We start from the raw sequence: 16,603 nt of genomic DNA, 5'->3' as shown, positions 1-16,603 counted from the left end.
AGAGAAAGGTCACATGAAGTTCATATAAGAACAATCACATGATTGACATGGTTACTTGTTCACTCATTTTTTTAAAACCCCCTTTTCGCCCATTTTGGTCATTTGACAATTCACACCTGCTAGCTACAGTAACTCTGTCATATCACACAACAGCTACCAACCAGGGAGAGTGAAACCCTCGGAGACACATGAAGCCTGTCACCACGTCTCTTCAAACTGCTGCTCATATTACATCACAGGGCAACACAATTCTGTGTTCACACATACAGAGGCTCGCAGCAACAAATCGACCGGAGATCATTCATTTTCAAAGAGAGACTTGACTTGACTTGAGCCACTGTGACGTATGATGACTAGATGTGGGTGTGTTCAGCGACACGAGAAAATTGGTAACAGTTTTACTTTATGCAAATATATTTAAAATATATATATTATATAAAATCTCTTTCCAGAATGTTTCATTTTAGCATCAAGAAAAGTTGTAAAGTAATTTTAGACAGAAAATAAACCAATAAGACCTGGTTTAAAACTGATTTATTGATCTATTTATTTGATTTGGGATGCTAGTTGCCCTACCTACTGACATTATTACCATGGCAACCAGTAGTAGGAAAGCCTACTCATGACTGCATAATACAGCGACTGGGTCTCCAGAGATAAAATCACTGTATGTGTGAATGAAGCTTAATACACTCCCAGGTGTTATCTACCATCTTCCACATACACAACCTTACAGATGCCCAAAGTGTTGCTATGATTGACAGGGGGGTGAGTAAAGACACCCCTCCCACCCACAGAGAATGGCCAGCTTTGTACTTTTGGACACCTAACCACAGATGAATGGGGCATCATTGGGATGTGAGTGCTGTGTTCACGATCAAGTGAGAACTGGGAACTAGTGGGAAAGATTTGCTTAATTGGATCTCCAACTTGTAACTTCTAGTCTGAAAGCATTATATATAGTTTATTGAGAGTTCTCGCTCCATTATGTCAAAGTAACAGTGTGATTTATGGTTTTTATGTGGAATATCGAAATTCTGTTTAGTTTTTAAAAAATCACTAAATATTGGGGGATAATTTATATTAAATGTTGATTTTTAATATAAAGAATAAATTTATTTCTAAGCAAACAAATCAGAATTTTTTTTTTTTTTTTTGTGTTTATTGAATTTAGTTTTGACTTCTGAACTCCGATGTGGGAAGTAGGAGATTGCAATTTCCCAGTTCCCAGCAGTAATTATGATCTTCTTAAGGGAACACATTTCAGTTGCTTGTTTTAATACGATTTCTTTCACATGATAAATTTACTGCATTTTCACAACAAACTTCTTGGAAGTCACATTAAATTCACGTCGCAATTTCAGAGCTTGTGTGCCGAAATCATCCCATAATGTACAATATGATCACATGATCACTTGGGAAAACATAAGATCATTTAAAATGTAGGTGATTTTTCTGTAAGGGAACTAAAACTCTGACTGACCGGTAACTTGGATAAGACTTGGCTATATTAATCAGGAAGTTTACGTTGTTTTCTTAGACTCTACCTGTGTTTAGATGTTTGGAGAGTGAGAGAGGGACTAATGCATGTCTCTCTCATACTCTGTCTCTAATTGTGTCATGTTTTCCTGCCACATGTCTACAGGTCAGAATATTTACGAAGCCGTAAAACCTTTCAGATGCTCAGGTTACTTAATTTATTATTTACCTACTGTAAGTGCTGTCTCGTCCAGCACTTAGCTGCCTGCCAGACAGCACGGATGGGAAAGGGTGTGCTTTCAGCTTAGGTAGAACAAATGTCTGTAAAGAGTCCTAGATATGGTAAAGTAATTTCATATAGAAAATAAACCAATAGGAACAGGTTTAAAACTGATTTCAATTTTTTCTGATTGATTGTTTGCAAACTGTTTTCTGCACCAGGCCATAATATATATATAAATATATACAGATATATTTAATTTAAGGATTATATTCCTCTTAGGTGTGAAGACATGCTGTAAAGTAAGGATGCTTTCATATATATATATATATATATATATATATATATATATATATATATATATATATATATATATATATATATATATATATATATCAAATTCAAATTCAAATTTTATTTGTCATACATAATCGTACACAGTATGATATGCAGTGAAATGCTTACACGACTGTTTGTATTGAACCATTGAAAAAGGAGAAAAGAAAAGGAATAAGAACAAAAAAAAAGGACAAGGATAAAAATATAAAATATAAAAATACGAAATATAAAATATGAAAACAACAAGTTCACAGTATGTAAATAAAAATTAAATAGAATAAAAATAGAATAAAATATAATAATATATATAAATAAAATATAATATCAATAAAGTAGGGTAGGGTATATGTGTATATAGAGTATATACATATAAAATAGAATATATATAAGGACGTGTAAAATGTACAACTGTATTATACAAAATATAAAACTATATAAAGTGAATAGTGTGTAGTGTGCAATAATGTTCAAGGTGCAGATAGCAGCAGTACGGGGTGGTCGTGAAGTGGAGTATGGTGATGAGATGTTGAGAAGCAGTGATACTGTCCATCTTTAAAGTGCAGATGTGCGCAAGTCCTCTTTGTGTGTAAATGGGAGCAGGCTGTGCAACATGTATGTTATGTTTTTGTATTGTGTGCACAGTCCTGAAATGTGCAAATGTGCAGATGTCCATTTATGTATTGCTTATTGTGTGCCACAGTCCTGTAATGTGCAAAATGTGCAAATGTCCGGTGTGGTTGCTTTGGAGTTTCCAACACATGTGTGTAGGAAGCATAGTAGTCTAATCAGTTAGCAATTTACAAAATATAAAGTGAGCAAACAGAAAATAAATCTAAATCAGATCAGTATTTGGTCTGATGACCCTTTGGAATCTTGCACACTTTTTACAAATGCACAAAGTCAGGGATTTTGTAGGATCAGAATCAGGTGTCTGATTAACCAGTTATACCAAGCAGGTGCTAATGATTAGCAATTTCATATGTAGATTGAAACCCAGTCATTAACTGAAACTGAAACAGTTGTGCTAGAGCTTAAAACAAACTCTGCTAGGTCATATGCCATGGCAAGACTAAGCACAACAACAACACACGAGGTAGTTCTTCTGCATCAGCAAGGTCTCTCCCAGGTGAAGATCTCAAAGCAGTCTGGGGTTTCAACATGTGCTGTTCAAGCTATTGCGAAGAAGCACAAAGAACTGGCCAGTGTTGAGGATTATGGACGCAGTGGTCGGCCAAGGAAACTTAATGCAAGGAAACTTAATGCCTTCCACAGTAGTGCCATCAAAGAACTGGCGGAAACATGTGGAACCCAGGTACACCCATGTACTGTCCAGAGAAGTCCAGCCAGAAGTGGTCTTCATGCACCGTATATACATATATATATATAATTATTAATATTAATAAATTATTAATATATTATATTATATAATATATTATATATTATATATATTAAATGATTTGAGGAAATAAATGAAATAAATGAATGGGACTATGCCTGCTTATCTTGTCCACTGTACAAAGCTGGAAAGTCTAAAAAATTCAACTTTCTGAACTGAAAGAAGAAATGTTTTCATACATACTTAGCAGGGTGAGAACTTTTGCCAGGCGATGCTTTGTAATGCAATTGGTGAACATCATATAATCACCCCTACTTTGCATGAGAGCTTGAGGGAAAATGGTGTATCAAATGAAGAGCTCTGGCCCCATATAACAGTTAGGTCACGTCCCTCTTCTCTCCCCAATCCTCCGGCTCTTTCCCCCTCTAGGTTTGTACAGCTTTATATTGATTGCCACATTTAGCCGAGTTCTTAGGTTGCCTTTTAACATTGTTCTAACTCTTTACCCCAAGAGATACTTTATGCCACTGAATACTATCACCGTATTCATGCCACATCCTTCTGCGTTTACAGTGGTATTGATTTTTTTTAGGAAAGGCACTCATAATGGAATGAGCGTGTTCGAAAGAGGAACTCATTTCCAATTTAACTGATTACTTCCAATAGAAGCAGACAGCATTACATTGGCATGTTTACTAAGTGAAAGAGGGCCACACTTGTTCATTTTGCCAATCTGTAAAATGCTGTTTGATGAAATTGTGGTGAGGTCTGTGAACGAGTGCACTCAACAGATAATAAAATGTTTGCCTGTATGCCGTGCCACTGAAGTATTCAAAATGAAAGAATTTAGAGAGGCTTTTTTTTCCCCCCACCCACTAAAATACAAACAGATAAGATACCTAACACCATTACTGCAGAAAAGTTCAAGGACAACCCGAGTCATTGATATGATTTCCAAAAAAAGACTAAAAACCATTCGCTGCCTTTCTGCAGCTGATTCAAAACATCTGTTTGGAGTGTATGTCTTTTAGCTGAAGTAGGGCAATGTCCCTGTGCAGTCTCTAGTAATTACACTACATCTGCTGTAGGCAGGAGATTATCATCACCCTAACACTAGACAAACGGAGTTAAATGGGGAAAAAAAAGTATTTTGGCTGCAGCCTCAGCCATTGTGGGAAAACTCTTCTTGGAAAGCTTCCAAATGGAGCGGTTTGGCAGCAGAATTATTGTACAGACTTGCTTCCTTCTGATGCCTTTGAAGGGGCCTTAGGCATTCATTAGACAGGCTGAAATCCAAGGGTGATCAGAGTCAAACACATAAAAAACACTAGGAGACAAATATCCTTTATGCTAAGTATAGAGGAGACATAAAGTGAGAGCGTACAGATAATGCGGACATCTGCTTTAAGTCAGCAAGACTGTCACAGCCGCTGGAGGAATCTGCAGGCGGAGCTGGAGCTCAGTGGGGAGTAAAGGCCCATACTGTATGGATGAGTGGAAAAAGATATTGTGGATACACTCTGTGTTTTATCTGAAGCTCTTGGAGACATCAAGCATGAGTCGAATTCATCAAAGCAACACGTTTAGGATTCTCTAGCCGTGCTGTAGCTGCATAAATTTTAGTTAGTTCATCAGCTGAACGTGAACGTGAACTTTTAATGAAAAACAGTTACATAAATTTACACACTTGCCAAATATTTGAAATCAGTTTATAATAAATGTAGAACCCAAAGAAATCTCATATGAATGCTGTTAGAAAATTTGTTTGGTGTCATTTTTTTTTTCTTTCCTAGAGATGAATTTGTCTTTAGGAATCTAATTGAGAAAAATTGTTATAAATAAATGTCATTTAACATGCATTCTTTTATTTTATTATTTTATTTATATAGCACTTTTCATACATGTCTTTAGCACAACATGCTTTTCAGAAAGAAAAAAAATAATAAAGTGGTAACACAAGACAAGGCCTTTTTAAAAACAAGTATGTTTGAAGTGATGGGAGAGTCTTTGATATTCTCCTGGAGAGTATAACACAATTTTGGGGTGTAAAAACTAAAAGCAGCCTCATGCTCTGGGCAATGTTCTGCTGGGTATCCTTGGGTCCTGCCATCCATGTGGATGTTATTTTGACATGTACCACCCACCTAAGCACTGTTGCTGACCATGTACACTCTTTCATGGAAATGGTATTTCCTCGTTCAGCAGGATAATGTGCCGTGCCACAAAGCAAAAATGGTTCAGGGATGGTTTGATGAGCACAACAACGAGTTTGAGGTGTTGACTTGGCCTCCAAATTCCCCAGATCTCAGTCCAATCGAGCATCTGTGGGATGTTCTGGACAAACAAGTCCGATCCATGGAAGCCCCACCTCGCAATTTACAGGACTTAAAGGATCTGCTGCTAACTTCCTGGTGCCACAGCACACCCTCAGGGATCTAGTGGAGTCCATGCCTCTATGGGTCAGGGCTGTTTTGGCAGCAAAAGGGGGACCAATACAATATTAGGCAGGTGGTCGTAATGTTATGCCTGATCGGTGTATACGTGTATAAGTATCAGATAATCCAGAATGAATTGTTTAAACTCCAGGCCCTACATATATTTATTAGCTTTACAGGTTAACATTATGCAGAAGTAAACTACCTGCCAGATGTTATGTAATTAACAATAATGGCATCTCGATGTTATATACCCGAAACAGCTTGTGACATAGTTGTGTAAATTGCATTTCTCAGCTTTGTTCCGGAATGAACTACTTCTGCCAAGACATTTATCTGCCTAAGGGGACAATCACAGGATGAAAGGTCTCAGGGTGTGTACAGCAGTTCCCTCCAGTCTGCACACCTCACATGACCAGCTTCTAACTAGGAATATTTATGTTTATGTAATTCCTACAGTTTATAGCACGCAACTGCTTTTAACCCACAAAGCCATCGCAAAGTTTTCCCACACCAAAAAAACCCCCCCCACACACCCATGCACGTGATTTGTGTTCTTAGGCAACTGACACGTTCTTAAGGTTCTGCTTTTGTTTTTGTAACTTTCTCAACTCCCTGCTATCTGTTGAAAAGGTCTTATGATATCCTCCCACTGTAATAACACTCGATGGATTAAAGGAAGCACATCAAACCGAGTGGAGAAGCAGATTCTGTTGCTTTTTTTGCACAATCTGTTCTCCTAATTAGCTTCGAGGGTCCAGGAGATGACTGGACATGTTTGATGAAACCCAAAGGCTTCGTTCTGCAAGTAGCTAAAAGTTCTCGCATACTGTTCTGGTCCATTCCAGTGAAGTGATGCGAGCGTTGAATCCAGGAGGCCACATGTCACATGGTCAGGTGCCTGGGTGGAGGTGGGAGAAAGACTCCTGTCAGAGTTTTGTCTGCATGAAAGCACTTTAGCAGCTCCACAGAACTCACCATCCTCTCTTTCCACTTCACCAAACTATCCGGGGGATTCACGCATGTAGGGGTCCAGAAGTGAAAATTGTATTCCGCAGCAATGCGTTCTGCCAACCGAAACGGGACACTCGCTTGACACTAAAATCTATTGACCAAGACGGCTTGTTTTTCCCCGAAGACATCGTCTTTTTTATTACATTTTGTCCCAAATAAGGTTGTGGCTTTATGTCACTGTGTACTAGCGTTGTCTCACAAACCTGTGAGGCCCAGTGGAAGACATGGAAATGGAAATTTTCTTTCTTTGTTTTATTAGCAAATAGAATTTTCTTCACTTTCGTACTCTACTGATGTTTTCTATTAGGCTTAAACACACACACACACACACACACACACATCTAATATATACACTTAAATCTAATCTGAACCTCCAAACCTTAATTTCAGTAACAAGAAGAAAATCTTTGGCTACTTTTTTCAGCATAATGCCTATGATGATGATGATGATGATGTGTGTGTGCTATTATTATTACAAAGACTATCTATTTTCTATTGCGTCTACTAAGTCTATTAAGACTATCACTGTGAACTACTTAAATATCACAGCTTGAACAAAGAAACCTGTTAACCCTGTGATCTACTTCTAAGGATATTTTTTAAGAGTTAAGTTAATAATTGAGCAGAAATGAATTGACTTAATCTAATTGTTACATATTTTTTAAAAAACAAGTATGAACAATGCCAATCTGAGCTGCCAAGCTGCAATTTTACGACATTTTGAATGTATAACACTTGTATAACCTGTATCCATGGGTGGAAAGTTTAGAAATAAAAAGCTGTAATGCATCGAGCAGATTAAAGCCTGATGTGCCTGTTTTTAGTCACTGCATTAATCTCTTAAAAAATGTCCATTTTTCTTTCACACTGGAGGTGGAGGAGGTACCTGGCTGAAGAAAGTTTGAGGTTCCTGGGATGATTAAATGAGTGTTATTTAAAGGTGTAGGGCCAACAGAGATGGGTTTTTTCTGTTGCAGCTCATTGACATCTCGTGAGATTCCTCATGTCTCATGTCTCATTGTTAGTGTTGGGATGTGTAGACTTATACGTGGAGGTCAAACCAATGTTCAGAGACAGTTCTCAAGCGGTAATATTAACGTCTGCATGTGGATAGCCAGTGACTCAGAGAAATAACAGTCTGAAATACGATCTGCTGCCTTTCTTCTCTGCTGTAACTTTCTACCCAGTCGTAACATGGCTTTATATCCAGGGTCCAAAAGTCTGAGACTAAAACTGACAATGCTTCAAATGTGTATTCTTTTCAATATAATTAAATTCAGATTTATTTTTAACAATGGACTTTGTCACAAAGCAGCATTACAGAAATCTAAAAATCCTAAAGTTTTATTTTATATCGATCTCTTATGAGCAAGCCAGAGGCCACAGCAATGAGGGAAAACTCCCTGAGATGACATGATGAAGAAAGCTGGAGAGGAACCCGACTCAAAAAGGAACCTCATCCTTATCTGGGTGACACTAGAGAGTGTGATTGTGATAAGAAATCATTTCCTTTTTATAACTATATAGTAAAGTGGAATTTTGTAACCAGGAGCTTTTGAGCAACTTATAAGTAAGAGCATGAGCATCATTTCTGAATTCATTATAGTTTGGAAAAAACTGAAGCAATTGAATGTGCAATAAGGAATAGAAGAGCGCAGCAGCAGTCCAAAGCCACCTCCAAGTGGTGCTATTTTTATTCCAATATGGGAAAGTTTTGGTACATATGGCTCTGGGTGGACAAAGCAAGTACATTTTTCGGCTGCTTAAAATAAAAGTCTTATATCAGCCTTTTTTCCCTCAAAAATAGTCCATAATTGTCAAAAACCTGCTTATTGAAGCAAATAACTGGAATTAAATCTGATCACTTTCTGCAAACTTTCTGCTCCCAAAGGAAAAATGAAAGTCGTGTACAGAATAACTTCTGTTGTACAATACAGAAAAGGTTGAGAGATGGAAAGCAGGATTATGGATTGGATAAAATACATACCATCCTGCAGATACTGTGAATCTGAAATGCATACACAGCATGGTGAACTTTCATTTCCCATGCAAAGGTTAAAAAAAAAGAGAGAAGAAAACCACATTTCTTTCTTCCAATCCCCAAATTATTTGTGTTAGCTTCTTGTCATTCGTGCAGTTCCTGAGGAGTTGAACTAGAAATGTTACCGAGAGATTTTGCTGGCAACCCTGGAAGGAGGCAAGTGAGAGTCTGCAAAACAACTGTGGCAGGTCCTGCACGATTCCTGAAACAACCGAGCTATGAAATATTTTCTGTAAAACTGCATGACAGTTTTATAGAAACCTTCAGCGAATGAACGCTGGTTTGGCTGAAAGACTGAAAGACTCCTGGATTCAAGACAACTGATGGTCAAAGCAAATATTGATATGTTTAAATATTGTTTGTTTTGAAAACATGATCACTTTTTTTTCTAACAGATGCCTAATTATTGTTTACACAGATAGTTTACACACCTATTCGTCTCATTACGTTTAAGTGAAAGAATCCCTATAAAAGGAAATAAATAAATATATATATAGACAGGGTTATTGCTTTTCATTTAGTAAAAATGTAACAAAAGAATGTAAGAAGTGGAATCTATAGGCTTCTACAACCACTCCAACTGACTACAACATGGTCTTGTAGCTAACATTACAGGTGTTATGGATTTATAATGGATTATGGATTTATAATGGGAGTGAATCCTCAGCAGTACTCTTTGCCCTGCAGCAGCTCTTGCCTGTAGAACGCACTTAACTGGTGGAAGCTGCTGGCTGTCTTGCCCAAGATGCACTGCAAGCCTGTGTGGTGTTTGCCCCAGTCTCCCCAGCCCATGTATTTTGCATTATGCATAGTCTACGTTGCATCAATAATTCAAAACATACATCCAGATTTGCTCAAGCCTTTGGGAGTGCAGCCCCTGTTCCTTACTGAACATCCAGGGTGCAGCCTTGATCACACCTTTTCTTTCTCTCTCTCTCTCTCTCTCTCTCTCTCTCTCTGTGTGTGTGTGGTACATATTTGAATGGCACTTTAGAAAACATCATAAGCATGGAATGTTTTTTATAATATGGAATTGTATATATATATATATATATATATATTCAGGTATATAATATTCTGCCAACATGACTAGAATCAGGTTCTGCATTTGTGATTTTATCCTGTCAGGGTTATAATTGAATTCTGAGGTTTCAGGGGCCTTTGATATTTTGCCAATTAGCCCAACAAAGAAAACAGCATAAAAAGGCAAACAAAAAAAGGATTAAAAAACAAACTATTAATGGGGTCCATTATAAATAGTGTCTGATGGGGATCTGACAGACAGAAATCAGGCCATACGCAAGAGTGCACACTGTTCAAAATGCAATGGCACTTTTGCAAATAGATAAACCAATTAAATATCACACAAGAGACAGGATCAGAGAGAAAGAGATAAGTGTGTGTGTGTTTGAGGGGAACGTAAATGGAATGTGTCTATGTGTGTGTGTGTGTGTGTGTTTGTATACCTCTTGGACTCCCATTTTTTGACATGCATTACCAGGAAGCCGTAAGCGCCTGACACCTGCACCGGGCCATGTAGGACGGATTAGCGATGCAGGGAAAGATGCGCCATGTACTGTTTGACCGCTGCTCTAGGGATAAGACCTGATTATCAATGAGCACCGATCTGACCCCTCCTCCCCTCCCCCTCACACACACACACACCCACACACACACACACACACACAGTGCCCGCAGGCCTATGCCTGGGCCCAATGCTGTGTGTCAGAGCTTGTTAGAACAATCTGAGCCAGGCAAGAAGAGGACAGATCGGGGGAGAATGGTGAAGTGGGCCTCCATCATAGTCAAGGCTTCCCCTAGTGAACTAGTGAACAGAAGAGCACTCCTCCCCTTCAACACACATGGCCTGAGTACAACGGCACAGGCTCAGAGGTGAGGCCTAATTGACAGGTTAATGGGGGAGGAAACACGTCGCAGGGTCAACTGCATCATTAGGACAACTCGCCGGTAATTGTGCACTGCGGCAAGACCTGGCAGTTGACACCTGGGTTAGAGTGCAGTTATTCTTAAAAACCGCATTGCTACAGGCTCTATTCTGACAAGGCTTATGCTGAATCAGAGCGGCTGAGCTCGCAGAAACGTGCATATAATTCTGCACTCACACACACACACACACACAATGTACCTATGATACAATTTTCCTGAAGGCTTTCTGTGTCAAAATTTTCTATTCTTTTTATATATACAGCTTAATGCTTAAACGCATGGCTGCTTCCTCAATCATGCATGCACACTTTGGGTGGTCACTGAATCACTGACCGGCTCTGTAACACTAATGAATCTATTAAAAACATTTAATAGATTCTAACAAATGAAATACTGTACTTTAATATTTGCACCTAACCAACTGTGCTCCAAATGACACATTATTCGAATCATCTAATCAGGAAGTTGTTGCTTAGTGGTTAAGGTGTTGGCCAAATGATCTGAAGGTTGTGACTTTGAATTCCAGGACCACCAAGCTGCCACTGCTGGGCCCTTGAGCAAGGCCCTTAACCCTCAGTTAGGGCCCTTAACCCTCAGTTAGGGCCCTTAACCCTCAGTCATGGCATATGCCAGAAATGTGACTGTTCTTATTTATACACAGATCTTTTGAGCCTGATGAATTACAATAGAATAAATAGCTTTACAAATGAAAGAATGAAATCACAGGAACATATTTCGTATTTATTATAATCTTCGTATATTTTTTCAGTCCATTTTGCATACTTATGCACTGTTCTACGGCATTTTGTAGCAGCGATAGCGTGAGTCGTGTGTTCTGTTTGAGTGCACTTCAAACAGTGGATGATGCACTTATTTAACTCAAAAAGTGTGAAATGTTGGACACTTCATGCACTCAACACTTACAGCTTTGTTTACCCAGCGGAAGAGCATCAAGAGCTACCAGGTGCTGACGCTGGATGAGGAAAACATTTCAAGATGGACGAAACTCAGGTGGACAAGAGATCTTTTACTGCAAATTTGCTCAGATTATGTGAATTATTTTTTAACCCTTCTAAAATGCATAGACTTGATGGTAGAGTATACAGTGTATAGTGTAAGTGTGTAGTAGGTCATTCAGGCTTAAGTTAAATTAAGACTTGTGGCAGTTTTGCCCCATTAGTGGGTAAGTGGGTTGTCACACTGGATTTTTCAACACCAAACACAGGTAATTGTAAATAATGATTTTTTAAATTTCAAATCTAAATACAAATTTATCAAAGATGCACTGGACTAGAAGGGGTTGCTGGCATAGATCTGAAGAACTGACCAGTATGTGTATTGGCTAGGATAATTTGCCCCAGGTGTGAATGAGTGTGTGACTGTGTATGCATAATGTCATGTGATGGACAGGTGTCCCACCCAAGGTGTATTTCCACCTCATGCTCAGTGTTTTCAGGTAGCGTATTGGATTCAGAGCTCCAGGGTCCCTGATCTGGTCCAGAGCTCAGGTTACTGTCCATGTAGAGTTTCACACATTTTCCCATGTGTCTGAGTGAGTTTTTCCCAAAAACATGCCAGTAGGTAGATTGGCTGTACAAAATTGCCCCTAGGTGTGAATTAATGTGTGACAGTGTGCACATGGTGTCCTGTGATGGACTGGCCTGCCATCCTGGGTGTATGCACCAGGCTCCAGGCTCTGGATCTACAGCAACCAGGAAATAGTGCTCAATGAAGATAACATCAAATATATCGATAGATAGATAATCAAAGGTTTGCATCATTTTCTTCAGATTTTCTTCAGACATTTTCTGCTTAATATTGTGCAGGTGCACCTTGTGCCACCAAAACAGCTCTGGCTCGTCGAGGCATGGACCTCTAAAGGTGTGCTGTGGTATCTGGCACCAAGACTTTTTTACAGATGTTTTATGTCCTGTAAGTTGCAAGCTGGAGCCTCTGTGGATCAGACTGGCTTGTCCAGCACTCCAGAGCCTCGATATGATTGAGATCTGGGGAAATCTGGGGAACTTGAACTCTTTGTCATGCTCTTCAAATTAATAATGTTTGCCTGCTGAAAGAGGTTAAACCATTAGGGAATAACAGATTGCCATGAATTTCTGTACCCCAGCAATAAGACCTGCGGTTTTGAAGATGCTCTGACCCAGAAAAGAAACCTTTTCTGTTGTGGAAAACTCTTATAGAAACCTCCCATAAATGGTAGATATGGTAAACAACCTCCTTAGGTGTTTTTTTTTCCTTTTGTTAAATAACAACACATTTTTATTTTCAACATAAACCTCCTAATTATTAGTCTTATGCTTCGTTCACACATACAGTGACCCACAGCAATTTTCATTTTCACTGAGAGCTGCCGTCTTCCTGCGACATGAGTGACAGCGATCTTTGGCAACTAGATGTGGGCGTGTCCAGTGATGTGATAAAGTTGCAAAAAGAACTTTATGCAAACATGGAGTGACTTGGTGCAGCGACTACCAATGGGAGTGAAGACAGTAGATTGCACATGATCATGTGACAAAGAGCACACGCTGCTTCTCCTTCATCTTGTGTCATAACCCAGTTGTCTAATTTAAAGTCACTAAGATCTTAACACTTGCCCATTTTCCTGCTTCCATCCTGTCAACTTTCAGACCTTACTGTTCATTTACTGCCTAATAAAACCAACGACTTATGAGGTGCCATCGTAACAAGATAATCAATGTTATTCACTTCACCCATCAGTGGTTTTAATGCTGATGGCCTGCTGTGAATATTTTTCTGTAACCAAACAAATTTTGTAAGACTTTAAATAAACATAAAGTGTGTTCTAGTCTATTTTATCATACCAGACCTCTATGCATCTCTCTATAGACTTGCACTGGCCAATTTCCAATATGGCAGACTCATCGATATGTCACAGCAGCCAAGCAGCAGCAATATATCAATTAGCAGGCTAATGGGGCATCTACTGTTTTGCAGAATGTACGGGCAAAATTATGAGCGGGAAATGAGGTCATAAATCAGTGTCAACCTGAACTATATAAATATGTTTAAGAGTTCAGCCTTAAAATGTCAAAAAGGTTTCATTTCAATTTGCATTTATTAGACTTCGGAACATTTTGCGGTCCCTTGTGATCTAATCAAATGACTCCATCCTATGACTAATTCCTGTATTCTGGGATAGGTTTAGGATAAATCTGATTTCCATCAGTAAAATGGCTATTGTTTTATCTCACAGCCCGATAAGCCCTGCATGCATCCATTTTATTCGAAACAATTGAAAGGAAACACTATTAGTGAAATATTGCCAATAATGACAGCAGCTATAAAAGCTGCATTTACCTTTGCTTAAATTCCACTCACCATTAAAGGTTTATGGCTTATGTGCTTATGATAACATTATCTGAATTGAATTGAAAAGTAATGGAGCACGGAGAGCAGGCTAAAACATCAGTCACTTGGGTTTTCAGTGCTCAGGATGCTAAATACCGCACACTTACGCTTACCACACAATTACTTGACGTAAGGTGGTGGAAGTGGTCTTATTAGCCAACAGCGGTCGAGCCGATCAAAACAACAAAAGTAAAGAGGAAGGAAAACTTTCTTTAAATAGTTTGGCTCAAGTTCTCTTTTTTGAAGAGGGTGTTGCATCGGACAAGTCAGTCGATGGTGTGCTCAGTGGCTGAAGGCATGGAAAAGGGCCGAGGCATAATGCATTCCAATAATGACACAGGCCGCTGCCTCCACTCCTCACGATCGATGAGCCCTGAGGGATCCTCCACTTTCCTGTGATCTCTCTGTGAACAAAACCTCAGACTGAAAAGGTCTCAGGTGCAGGACTGTCCTGTTTGGGACATTTTTTTTTTATTAAGGGCCAATGAGCACCACTAAGTGGATGTGTTATGTTGTGAAGCGTTGTGTTGTTGTAGTGTTATCAGTGTAAATAATATGTAAAGAGTATGAGACTTGAGGATTTCTGGGTGTGATAAGTCCAACAATATTTTCTAATAATAGCATGACTTTATTGCAATCATACACATCCATTTTCCTAAAATATAAATATTTCATTTATTAGTGAATTTCATGGGCCTCCTGGTGGTTCAGCGGCAGGAGGCTCATTGCCGTGGCTTGGGTTCGATTCCCAGGCGGGGCGCCACCCCAGCCGGTGAAGAGTTGACTCTCAGTGCCAGTCCCAAGCCTGGATAAAAATGGGAGGGTTGCGACAGGAAGGGCATCCGGCGTAAAACCTGTGCCAAATCACGAGGGTCGATTGATCCGCTATAAAAACAGCGGACCCTGCAAGTGTGCGGGACAAATGCTAAGGAAAAATAAATAAATAAAAATTTGTGAATTTCATGCTGCAGAAAATCAATAAGAAATTTTAGCTCCTGTTATCACTTACATTACAGTACCTATAAACAGTCATTCCTACACTACCCTCTTTTTATTCTCTTTTTTTGTAGTTAATATGTTAATTAGAAAAGAAAAATGCAGTTCGTCATTTTACCAAGAAACATTTTCTGCTGAGGACTAGCTCTCACGTCTCCTCCCATCAGGAATCAGCATAGCGACTGATGACTATATGTATGATCCAAGCATTCAGTTCTGGGGGGAGCCATATCTGTCCCTGTGAACAAGTTGTTCCTACAGAAACCATAGTAGATATATTAAAACAGCTGTGTACCTTTAACCATGGTGTGATTTACAGCTAGAACTGCTGTCAAAGTTATAGAAATGTAATCAACACACTCTGACAAATCAAATTCAAGAAGCAGTGCTGTTGAGTAACTAGCTTTAAAAAATAGACACTGAAATATTAACATTTGGTAGTAAAAGCCTTGGAGTTTAAAGTGACTGAGGATTTGAAAATAGTATAGCAATCTTAAAATATCCAGGACTGAACAGTAGATCCACAGAGCTCCAACCTCCATGGAGTTTTGCATCTTCTCCCTGAGATTGAGTGGATCTCCTTCAAGTTCTCCGGTTTCCTCACATCTCCCAAATATGGCCGTAGCTGGGATTGCAAGACTAAATAAGGCTCTAAGTGTGAATGAGTATGTGTGTGTGTGTGTGTGTGGTGTCCTGTATGAATGAATACAAAGTAGGTTCATTGGGATAGAATTGCAGATGTAGTCCTGCAGCAAGTCATTATACACACAAAAAAGATGCAAGAATTAAATCCATGTGACGCTGTACTGATAACTTTTTCTATTGATTAACACTTTAAGATGACAACTTCCAAAAAGACACGTATTCTGCATAAATAATGCACTGGACCAGCTTCAAACAGATGGCTTAATTTGAAAAGAGACATGACAATTTGCATTGGAGATGTTGTCCTTATTCACTCTTGTGCTACATAACATTTCTAGGAGGCCCATTTAGATGATTGGAAACGACTCCTCCTCATGCGCACTCACCTCTGAATGCAGCCCATTTGGCATGAATCCTGTATGTCGAATGAAGTGCTGAATGATGTGATCCGAAGAAATATCCTTGGTGCTGCGTGTCAGGTCAGCACCATCATACTCCGACTACTCTACGATAATACAGCAGTCAGAAAACAGCAATCACTGGCACTCGTCCATCTTCCTGTACGCTGTGTATAACAGACTCGCTTCCTGTCTGCTCTGTTTATCTGAACTGAAATGATAGAGTCCCACTCTTCCATGAAACTGCCTATTTTTCCACCACAGAGTGTTTTTTTTTTCTCAGCCCACTCACGACCCGTGAAAGTTCAACAGGGCTTTATTCAGACGCTAATTCTGTCCATGTTAAAATAGGGTCACGAGTATGCA

At 39.1% G+C, this 16,603-nt stretch overlaps 1 long non-coding RNA gene across 1 annotated transcript; it reads right to left on the bottom strand.

The window, feature by feature from the left end:
* Positions 1-14,885: 14,885 nt before the first annotated feature.
* LOC131360213 (uncharacterized) lies at positions 14,886-16,348 on the bottom strand. Its single transcript, XR_009205858.1, has 3 exons — positions 16,226-16,348; positions 15,313-15,449; positions 14,886-15,123 (listed from the first exon to the last, which is right to left on the bottom strand). It is a non-coding gene; the product is annotated as an uncharacterized LOC131360213 (long non-coding RNA).
* Between the last annotated feature and the right edge of the window lie 255 nt (positions 16,349-16,603).

The sequence above is a fragment of the Hemibagrus wyckioides genome, linkage group LG10 (genome assembly GCF_019097595.1).
Source record: "Hemibagrus wyckioides isolate EC202008001 linkage group LG10, SWU_Hwy_1.0, whole genome shotgun sequence".
NCBI lineage: Eukaryota > Metazoa > Chordata > Actinopteri > Siluriformes > Bagridae > Hemibagrus > Hemibagrus wyckioides.
Note: the sequence above shows the minus strand (reverse complement) of the source record. Positions and strands in the feature narration are given on the sequence as shown.